Genomic DNA, 12,070 nt, shown 5'->3' with positions numbered 1-12,070 from the left:
CGCAAAGCTTCATTTGATTTCCAGCGAAAAAATTTTGAGATGTTTTTTTTCGCGCATCTGGTCCACCATTCCATCCAGTTAGAGAAGTTTGTTCGTTGTCGTGTCCAGTACTGCCACCGTATTTGAAATTCCTCTATGTTGTCTGCAGTTAGCAGGTGCGGCCGTAGTGACCAGTAACCTCTTCCTGGTTCGTGACCGAGATGGGGGAGGCAGATGCGCGCAGTTAGTGCTTTATGATCCGTAAAGGAACAAACATGCGTGGCGGCACTTCGCAAGTGTTCACAGAGACCACCGCTAACGTAGATACGGTCGAGCCGCGATGCTGAATTATGCGTGATATATGTGGGTGCGTGTGTGGTGGGATACAATTTCAGCCAGAGATCGTGAAGCTGTAGCTGTTGTACAGTAGTCAGGAGAGCCGGACTCGAATTTGCGCCGGTAGCATCGCTAGGGCGTATTACGCAGTTAAAATCCCCAGCGAGAATGACATGTTCGGTGTTGTGACGCAGATAGTACGGCAGCGTTCCATTGAAAAACCTTTCTCTTTCAATTCGCTGGGCTGAACCTGCGGGTGCATAAACATTACACAGCGTCGTGTTTTGTATTCTTACGGTGACAATACGGCCATCGAGGCTCTTTTCTACATGTGAAAACTGTATGTGTTCCCTAAGTGCGATTGCCGTTCCCCTTCTTGTATGGTCCACATTACACATGACATTAAAACCGGGTATAGAGAATTGTTCATTCTCCACTTCTTGAAAAAAAACGATGTCGAGTTTTAGCATTCGGACAAACGTCCGGAGTGAATCCATCTTCGTTGCGTTTGTAATATTGTTGATGTTAACGGTACCGATGTTATAGCTAGTATATTCAGCCATTAGAGCGATACATCGCCTCCTTCTCTTTTATCGTCTTCGTTATCCACTCGGGGTTTCTTTCCTGGTTGACGAGAGCGAAGTTGCCTTTTGGAGCTAGATGAGTCGACCGACGAGTCTGTCTCGTTACCGTCAGCTTTATCTAGCGTATTTCTGCGTGTCACTGTGTTGGTGGATGGTTGGTATTGATCGAGCGCTATAACCTTGGTCGTCGTTTCGCCATTGGCTGGACGTGCTTCTGTTGATCCGGTGGTTAGAGAAGGAAAGTTTTGTTCGGTGTTAGCCGGTAATAGTTGCTTTTGCTGCAATTTGGGAATTTGTTTCGGTGGCGGCATGCTTGCCGACTTAACCGAGAGTGTAGCTACCTGTTTCGCTACCGAAGAACTTGTATTTGCGAGATTTACGTGGGGAGATTTCATCTGCTTTGCGGCGTCGGCATATGACTTCTGGACAATGAGTTTTTTGTTTTGCACACAAGTAGCTCCTATATGTATATGTTCACGGCAATGCCGGCATGTTTGAAGCTGACCAAAGTAAGACACTTGTGTCACTTCACCATCGATCGTTACCCACGAATCAATATTGCGCTTCACTAGCATTTTAACAACACGAATTCCGGTAGAGATACCAGGAAAGTCACAGTCGGCTCCTGTTTTCTGCTCTCGTATGTCGATGACGTCACCATATTTTACCAGAAACTCGTGTATTTTCTGGTCCGATACATCCTCTGATAGGTCGAAGAGGCGCACTTCTACTGCTCCCTCCTCTAGGGTAATCCGGAGGGGGTATTTTTTACCGTCCACTGAGATTTCGTGTTTGTTGTCGTGTTCTTCACAGATTCGTTGTGCTATTGCGAGGTCGGTGACCTTTATAAACGAAACACCAAGGGCTCTGCTGTTCTGGATCCGTAGCACTTCACCTTTCTTCAGACCCAGGATAGTCGCACAAAAACTGTGCACACGTGCAATGTCCGGTTTTTTCGGAACATTGGAGAAGTCTATTCTAAACGTATTTTCCCGACGGCCCATCGCGGATTCGTTTGGACGCGCAGCGACACAGAACGGCTCAACGATGAGCATAGAGAAAATAAAGCAATGTATACTTGATAGCTCGCCTCGCTTGTAACTTCCGTGTCGATAAAAACGTCTGTTCAGCTCGGAGGATGAGCGCTCGATTCTATTCAAATTTTTCTCTTCGAATTTTGAAAGAAACCAAGAGATTGTTTATGCATAACATACAGAATAAAACAGTGCTTTGATTGCGTAAGTCATCCTTAAGAAAACGAAATTGGCTCACTATTATATGCACTTCCGGCACCGGAACCCGAGAACCGGTATAATCAAAGTCGGTTTGTACGGCCACCAACTAACATGACTCTACTAGTACGCACTCTAAATTACGATTCAAATGTTTGTTGCATCCGAAAAATATTTTAAGTGACGGTGTACAATATTGAACACACCTTACCCTATAACTCCGGAACCGGAAGTCGGATCCGGATGAAATTCAGGAATTCTGTATGGAACCGGAAGACCTTTGAGTTGAGTCTAAGTTTGTGGAAATCGGTCAAACCATCGCTGAGAAAAGTGAGTGAGATCTATTTTGGTATATATGACCACTATTTTCGGTACTTCCGGAACCGGATACCGGGAACCAGGACAGCCGGAATCGGTTTGTTTAGTTGCCTACTAATTTGTTTGTTTGTTGCCTACTAATAATGGTTTGTTTAGTTGCCTACTAATAATGATTTGTGTAGTTTTAAGACCAGTTTAGAACATTTTTTACGTTTTTTGTTTCGCCGGTTTAAGTGACGGTGTACAATATTGAACATACCTTACCCAATAACTCCGGAACCGGAAGTCGGATCGAGATGAAATTCAGGAATTTCGTATGAGATCGGAAGATCTTTCATTTGAATCTAAGTTTGTCAAAATCGGTTGAGCCATCTCCGAGAAAACCTAGTGAGATTTTTGACACATACACACACACACACACACACAGACTTTGCTCAGCTCGATGAACTGAGTCGAATGGTATATTTTAACTAGTCGGTTTTTCAAGTGATTGCATAACCTTTCTATATGAGAAAGGCAAAAATAGGAACTGGTCCTGGATTACTCAAATGGCTTGCGGCGTTTTGTCATCGTATGGTCAGATTTAAAATGTGGATTTCCAACAATATTCTAGTAAGCGAAGGAGTTCCACAAGGCTCCCATCTAGGACCTCTGTTATTCATAATATTTATGAAGGATGTATCTGTTATTTTGAAACACATGAAAAGTTTTAGATATGCCGATGACATGAAACTCATTCTAGAGATTAAAACTGAGTTAAGTAAAAAGTTATTTCAAAATGAAGTGCATGCTTTCTATGTCTTTTTGAAATTAAACGTTAATGACGTAAAGTGATCGCTGTCAATGGGAATCAAAATACACCAGATATTAAAGATGAACTAGGCGATCAGACCGTAGAAAGATGTATCATAATTAGTGATCTGGGAATCATTCTAGATAAAAGATTGGCTGTTACCGATTAATACGATAATAGTTAGATCTTGTAGCCGGAGCGGACCGATCTTTTAAAAGCGCGTAGTTTTAGCGCCACTCCTTTCGGAGACTACCGCCATGTCGTAGATTGCCCGGATGAGACTGCACTAACCCAAGTCAAATAACAGAATCCTTCAAAAAGAATCCGGATCGGTCCAGCTAGGCACACTGACCTCGTCCTAGAACAGGTTTCAAGATCCTAAGCAACCAAACTCACCAAAACTCAAAGTTCACCTTCCAAATCACCCGGTAGAAACTCTCCATGCCTAAAAGCTCATCATTGGCAGGGTCAATGTTGGTCACCAGATACCGCTACCAAAGTGGAAGAAATTATTCTCAACTGATTCGAATTTACCATGTGGTAAAGAAAGCGGACTCAACATAACCGAAGTGACGTGGAAACATTTCAGTCAACTAAAAACTCTATCTAGCTACACTAGCAAAAAAACATGTATTTAACTTTAAGCATAGATTGTAATGTATTTAGTAAATTGGACATGATTTCACGGTAAGTATAATTTATTTCTGCATGATGTTTCCTAGGCCTAGCTTTCTATTGTGTGCGTTTTCTTTCTCTCTCTATCTACTAGTTCGTTAGTGTGCTTTTAATGTGGAACACATTTTTGTTTTCTATATAGGCGTGCAAACTAGAAACTCAAGAAAAATACACGTAGAAATGTGGTCAGATTTTGAACAATTACAGCTCAGTCAATTTAATATAAACTATTAATATTATGTCACCATTTGATTGGAAATATTTCTACGTATTGATTTGAATGTTCATAGCCATGTATTTTTAATTGTATATCATTGAAATGTTGATTAATAGCTAGCAGTGTCCTATTTTGTCTGCAAAAAATCTCCGGCATACCGGATTTCCCTGCCATAGTCGACGGTTTTGAAGGAGTAAGCGATATATCAAAGGGAAAACAGCGCTCTGATTGGTCAATCGATGCTAAAGCGCAGCTGCTGGAAACACGCGAATCTTTAAATATAAGCAAAATTATAGCTAACGTTTCAGTCCAATGAGTACAAGTCCCTGTTAGGCCGCCATGTTTTCGTGACCATCATCTTTTCCGCAAAGACGAAAACAACGAAGAAGTATATAAGTTCGTTGTTGCTAAATATCTGTGACATTTAGCTGTGAAAGTTAATTTTTTATGTTTGATTATAAATGTGATATCGTTATGAAACGTGCGCTGCCAAATTGTAATACTGACTTTCACAATCAATGAAGTGTTGTATTTTACTTCATTTTGTTTACTTTGCTCTCACTGACTTGCTAGCTTTGATGGCCCCGAAGGACTGAGATGTTGGTTACGATCAGTGCTTCAAAAAGTCACATTGAAATGAAAAAAGTATGTTGAAAATGACGAAACATCGTTTTCTTTCTCAATCATGCATATGAAAATGAAGATGAAATCAGCTACACTTCGAATGACTATAAGTTTTTCTACGATCACGCCTTTAGTCTCTCATTTCTCCTTTCATTCTTTTAAGCTTTGGCTGAGAAACGAGAAAACTGTCATCTCTCAAATACAAAAAGAAATAGACGCTCGATGCTTTTTCTAAACTCTATTCGAAAGTAAGTGATTGATTTCTCTCTTCAAAGTAATTCTTCTCACTTCACTTATTTATATAATCTCTCCACGGTTTAGACCAGCCTGCTGAAAGGTTATCATTTTCTGTGAATACCACATTCCTCCTTTTTTTTGTTTGTTTATTTACTATATTTTGAACGCCTTGAGAACCCATCGGCTCGAAATACTGCATACGATCAAACTTGCTATAGTAACATCAACTTGTCGTAGAGTTGGAATTGAAAGCTGTCTTGCTCAGGGATGCCAGGTTTGCTGGCTTGTTTTCAAATCGGTTAATTACGTTTGTTCAGATTTTCGAATATTTTTGCTAAAATTCTGCAGATTCCCGATACTTTTTTGCAGACAGTTGTCAAAAGTGGCAGACTTGTGAACCTGACACGGTCATTTTATTCAGTTCATTGCTCGCCAAATCTACAAAGTGCAACACTTTCTTTGGAGCATTTTGCATTCTGCCAAGTATTTGACCTGGCATCTCTGGTAGTATTGTATAGTGTTCAGCAGAGATGCCAGGTTCACAGATTAATCTGTGTTTCACAGATTTTGAACTTCCTGCACAGATATTAAAATTGATACAGATTTCTGAAAATGTCCTAATAGATTCTGCAATCGATCACAGTTTTAATCAGATTTTTGAAAATCAATCACAGTTAAGCACCAAAAAGTACAGAGCGTTATGGTACGAGAAACGTGCACAGATTTTACACAGACAGGTTTTTGGCTTGATCATAGATTTTTGAAAAAAATACCTGGCATCCCTGGTGTTCAGAAAGTGTAAATATTTCGCTATACCATATAAACAAATTCGCATATTGTGATAATATTTGCTCAATAAAACCTGTGGCGTGTGTGTTACAATACAATGAAGAACTTAATTTTACTGATAATTCTGGTGAGTTCTTTATCTATATTTCTTTTTTATCTTACTGGCATTTTAGGATAAATTTAATTAAATAGACGAAGAATAGTCTCCGATATTTTTATAGTGGCTATTGAATCAACATCATGTACGCTGTTAATACCAGTGAATGCGACTATCATGTGCATATTTATGTTCGTGATCATTTGCGGGATTATCCTACTAATCTCATTCATGTTCGGATGGATTTTAATTAATAACATTAGAGACCGTGTGTTGCATGTTGCATGGAATATCATGTTAGTCAACATCGACACCGTTCACGTCTGAATTCTTGTATAAAGGGTTTGTGAATAAAATATTAATAAAGAATACAGATTTCGTTTGTATTTATTCCATTAAATTTCAGTATCATATGAACATATCCTTTGAATCCTCGACTTTCAATTCTCATCAGCTACGATGAATTCAAATTATATAGCAGTGGAATCGTTTGTTCAAATAATTCTTTGTTCAATTTTATCATCAAAATGTTAGTTAAAGTGTGATCTGCCAGAGATGTACGGCGATTAGTGAGAATCAACCCAAGCGCGCTGAATGCTCTTTCAACACTGACTTGATTCGACGGCACCGCCAACGTTACGATCGCGACAGCATATAATTCTGGGTGTGAATCTTTCCGATCAATCCAATGCTGCCAGACATTATAATTATGATTCTGTCGGGGTTGAATTTCTAAAGCTTTCATTTGCCTAATAAATGATGATGTATCTGTTTTGTCGTGCGCTACGGTGCCTCCAAACATATCAGTTAAAAAATAATCGAAATCGTCATAATCTGACACAGTTGTCTCATTTAATTCATCCTTTGGAATAAGCGGTTTGAATTGACAAATTCGATTCCATGTGTTGATTATGTAGTTCTGAAAGTAGAAAACGTTTATGAATTTAATTCCTACTTATTCAAATAACGGCATCGTTCGCAGGCAGGCACGCTGATTTTTATGTTCTTAGTAATATTATTCAACAACTATTTGGCCCTTACATAGAATATATTGAAGTAGGAATTAGTAAATGTAGTTTGTATAGAAATAATAAAACTTCGTTCTCAAATACCTGAAGCTCTTGTTTATCCTCTGGACTAAAAATGGTTGAATTTAAATAATTGAAGCGTGGATCTAAAAACAAAGACATTCTGAATGCCATCGAAGTCCGCAATTTTGACAGTCGAGTTGTTAATTTTTCGGTGAGTATTTTAGAGAAAGGATTTTTATGAAGTTTTGAAACTTCGTTGATTGCCATTAGCCATTCTATATAAAAATCACTCACAGATACATGATCAGGAATCAGGAATCAGAACAAATTGGCTCAAATGGCACGTTCCCCTTGATATTTGGAGATTTGTGCCTTGCCATCAATTTGTTTTAGCATCATTTTCCCGATATATAAGAGGGAAGGATTGAAAGGAAATGGTAAGGGTTGGACTAGGAGGATGGGAAAAATTGACGACATAAAAACACATAAAAGTAGAAGTAAATTCTGCACCCCTAAGGGATGCTGAACAATCTGCTGAGGATCACATTTAGTGGAAGCAGAAGGAAATTCTGAACCTCTACGAGGTCCCGAACAGTCTGCTGTTAATAAAACCTCCAACCCCCGAGAGGATTTAGAGATCTTACAAAAGCGACACCATTCTGCACTCCCGGAAGAATGCAGACCGACTCGCAGTATGTACGAGAAGAAGTAAATTCGGTACCCCTCAGAGGATGCCAAACAATCTGCCAAACCCTATTTAAGGTGAATACAGAAGGGATTCATTCACTCCAGGAAGAACGATGAACCCTTCTGACTATAGCTCCTTACCACATTGGGTGAGAAACGAGAGAATATCCTTCAATTTTAGCTCCGCATACACAGACTCAACCATGTATGGAGAACCAAAAACCCGGATACGTAGCTGCGTCAATGCGGGACAGTTACATATCAGATGATATGAAGTACCATAATCGCATTCACACAAATCACACGAATAATACTCAGCACGTTGAATAGTAGCCATGTGATAATTGAGTTTGCAATGTCCAGTCAGAGCTCTGACCAGAATACTTCAATGATACTTGGAGAAATGCAGTAGACACTTTGACATTTTCAGATTTAAATCTGGTAGAAATGCTTTTGTCTGAGCGCAAGTTTGCAAGCTGCGCCAGTAGCTGGCATGTTTGGATGCAGCCCAAGAACGTACTTGTGCTTTATCCAACTAGTTGAAAGTGGTAAAACTGGTTCAGGACCAACGAAATCATTCGTTGCACCAGCTCTAGCCAACTCATCAGCCCATTCATTTCCAGTAATACCAGAATGGCCGGGTACCCATATGAAGTAAACAGCATTTGAAATGCTGAGGTCTTCAATTTGAGTTCGACATGCGATCACTTGATTCGACCGTGAGTCATTCGAACTGAGTGCTTTTAAGGCTGCCTGACTGTCGGAACAAAAATAAATACGTTTACCACAGATCCTCTGCTGAAGTGCCGATTGTACTCCACACAGAATTGCGTAGATTTCTGCTTGGAACACAGTACAGCATCTACCAAGTGAATGAGACTGCTCCAGCCTATTTCACGACAGTAGATACCAGCACCAGCACGACCATTCAACAGAGAACCGTCCGTAAAACAAACTATGTGTTCATCAAGTTGTCGTTCCAGACAACCAGACAATCATTCCTAACGAAGAGGATAGCTCACATTGAATGTTTTAAAAGGAAAACTGCTTGTGAGAGTTAGGTCACTAGGAGCGAGTAAATACTCATCCCACGGAAACATTTGAGACCACAAGCGAGTGTGACTGGTAGCATATTCTAATGGGTTACTGTTCCAAAGCCCTGTAACCCTAAGACGGTATGCACAAGATAATGCTTCTTGTTTTAGGAACACATGTAGTGGTTTAATGCACAGTAGCGCCTCTAGAGCAGCAGAAGGAGTTGTCGTGAATGCTCCTGTCATCGCCATTAGGACCATCCTTTGGAGATGATTTAGCTTTGACTGAACTGTCGCGACTTCTCCTTTCTGCCACCATACAAGACATCCATATGCTAAAATTGGTCTAACGATAGTTGTGTAGATCCAATGAATATATCTGGGTTTGAGTCCCCATGATTTTCCAAAAGCTCGTCTGCATTGGCCGAAAGCCATGCAAGCTCTTTTAATCCTGAAATCAATGTGAGCAGACCAATTCAGTTTTGAGTCAAGAATAACCCCGACGTATTTAACTTGATCGACCACAGTGACCCCTGAACCAAAGAACTGCAACGGACGAGCTCCTGTAATTATCCTACGATGAGTGAAAAGCACCATTGATGTTTTGCCCGGATTTACAGATAATCCAAACCTGACAACACCATTGTTCAACAGATCGCAGGGCTTGCTGCATTAAATCAAAGAGAGTGTTAATGCTTATACCGGTCATCAATATATGATAATCGTCGGCAAAACCATAAGTCGGAAATCCAAGGTTATAAAGTTTCCTTAACAAACCATCAGCGACTAGGTTCCATAAAAGTGGGGATAGTACACCACCTTGAGGACACCCACAGACACTCAGCTTTCTAATCTCTGGCCTACCGAAGCGATGATCAAAGAAGTTGATTGCTAAGCATTGCGTGTATCCAGTAAGGGAAAAACCCAAGATATTCCGTTCACGACTGCAATGTTTAACCTCCTGCAGCCATTCAGCCATCGGCACGGAAATACACCTTGACTTAGGAGTTCCTATTTTTGTGGCCTTTTACGACATGGAATAGGAAACCAGTGGATCAATTCTTGGTAAAAAATAATTCCGCCGGATGCCACACGGCTTACCTGTTTGGTGGACTTATACCACCGGTACAGGTGGACCGTAGCGTTATTCTTAGCAGTTGGGAAACCGCTACCGACACTACACGGCTATCTAGGCTGCTCAGAGAGGGAAGTTAACATTGATGGTCAACTTCCATGGATGGCCGAGCAGCCGTTCTATATAAAAATCACTCACAGATACATGATTCGCTTGCATTTTCTGTGTACAAATGTAGAGTGGACTGAATGCATCAACATAATCAGAAATGAATTCCCAATTCGAGGTGAGGTCTGAAATAAAGGGTGATTTTTTAAGAGCTTGAGAACTTTTTTAAACAATAAAACGCATAAAATTTGCAAAATCTCATCGGTTCTTTATTTTAAACGTTAGATTGGTACATGACATTTACTTTTTGAAGATAATTTCATTTAAATGTTGACCGCGGCTGCGTCTTAGGTGGTCCATTCGTAAAGTCCAATTTTGGGCAACTTTTTCGAGCATTTCGGCCGGAATAGCCCGAATTTCTTCGGAAATGTTGTCTTCCAAAGCTGGAATAGTTACTGGCTTATTTCTGTAGACTTTAGACTTGACGTAGCCCCACAAAAAATAGTCTAAAGGCGTCAAATCGCATGATCTTGGTGGCCAACTTACCGGTCCATTTCTTGAGATGAATTGTTCTCCGAAGTTTTCCCTCAAAATGGCCATAGAATCGCGAGCTGTGTGTCATGTAGCGCCATCTTGTTGAAACCACATGTCAACCAAGTTCAGTTCTTCCATTTTTGGCAACAAAAAGTTTGTTAGCATCGAACGATAGCGATCGTCATTCACTGTAACGTTGCGTCCAACAGCATCTTTGAAAAAATACGGTCCAATGATTCCACCAGCGTACAAACCACACCAAACAGTGCATTTTTCGGGATGCATGGGCAGTTCTTGAACGGCTTCTGGTTGCTCTTCACTCCAAATGCGGCAATTTTGCTTATTTACGTAGCCATTCAACCAGAAATGAGCCTCATCGCTGAACAAAATTTGTCGATAAAAAAGCGGATTTTCCGAATGGACCACCTAAGACGCAGCCGCGGTCAACATTTAAATGAAATTATCTTCAAAAAGTAAATGTCATGTACCAATCTAACGTTTAAAATAAAGAACCGATGAGATTTTGCAAATTTTATGCGTTTTATTGTTTAAAAAAGTTCTCAAGCTCTTAAAAAATCACCCTTTATATTGTATTGCAAATGAGTGTTAGATAAGAAATATTGAATTGCTGTACGTACCCAGCTCTGGAAATTGATCAACAACCTGCTTGAAAAATTGTTCTTGCTTTTTAAAATTATTCATCATCGCGAAAATTCCACTCCATCTAGTGTGGCCCCACACAGGAGGATATGATGCCTTGTGGTATTCAAAATATGTTTTGAATTTAACATTTTTGCATCGTTTGGCCACTTCCGTGATAAGTTTAATGGATTATTTAGATTTATCTACAACATCTAAAATAACCAACTGCAGTGTGTGTACTGCACAGCGTACTAAATTCAACTGCTCCGGATACTGGAATTCTTTTGACAAATCCTTGGAAAGTGATATTTGATCTTGTACTGCTTCAATTTCGCCGACGTCTTCGAATTCATCGGAAAAAGCATCCTCTATTTCGCTTTGAATACGTTTGACAGCTGCAATCATATTGGCCCCATTGTCACATGTTACTGAAAATATTTGTTCGGTAGTTATTCCGTAACTATGCACAGTATCCAAAATTTTATATTTTAAAAATTCAGCTGTTTGGCGCTCACTAACTTCAAGTATCCCTGTAAATGTAATATCATTTCCAACATGGAAAATAAAAAAAACACGAAAATATTGGGTGAATTATTTAATTACAACATCAGTGTTATTTATCGGTTCATAGCGTAACAAGAGCTTACCTAGAGTGCGTACAACGACTTGGTCTCTCATGGCATATTGTGCATTTTTTTTTTTTTATTCAATAGTATAATATATATTTTTAGGCACACTGCTTAAGCTCTAAGATGCCAAGGGTATTTCCTAATCTTAATTAACGACTAACTTAAAACTAGAATAGTATCATTAGATTATGTCGTCTAGAATTTTTGGAAAAAGCTTTTAGCTGACGTTCGGCAAGGGTCGGTGAATTGAATATTGCATGACTTCCAGTTGGTGCTATCTATGGCCGCTTCCTTTCAGTTCGTGTGGGTCCGCGGGAAACACCCCCAGGCTACGAAGGCCCGGCGGGTGGCCCGCATGCTGGTCATCGACTGGAGCGTAGGACCGTAGGCGGTGATGGTGATGTTACGAAGAGATGAAAAAATAAAAAAAGTAAATATTGTGAAAACCG

The sequence above is a fragment of the Malaya genurostris genome, chromosome 3 (assembly GCF_030247185.1).
Source record: "Malaya genurostris strain Urasoe2022 chromosome 3, Malgen_1.1, whole genome shotgun sequence".
NCBI classification, from domain to species: Eukaryota; Metazoa; Arthropoda; class Insecta; order Diptera; family Culicidae; genus Malaya; species Malaya genurostris.
The sequence above is the reverse complement of the archived record's forward strand: the minus strand, read 5'-3'. Positions refer to the sequence as shown.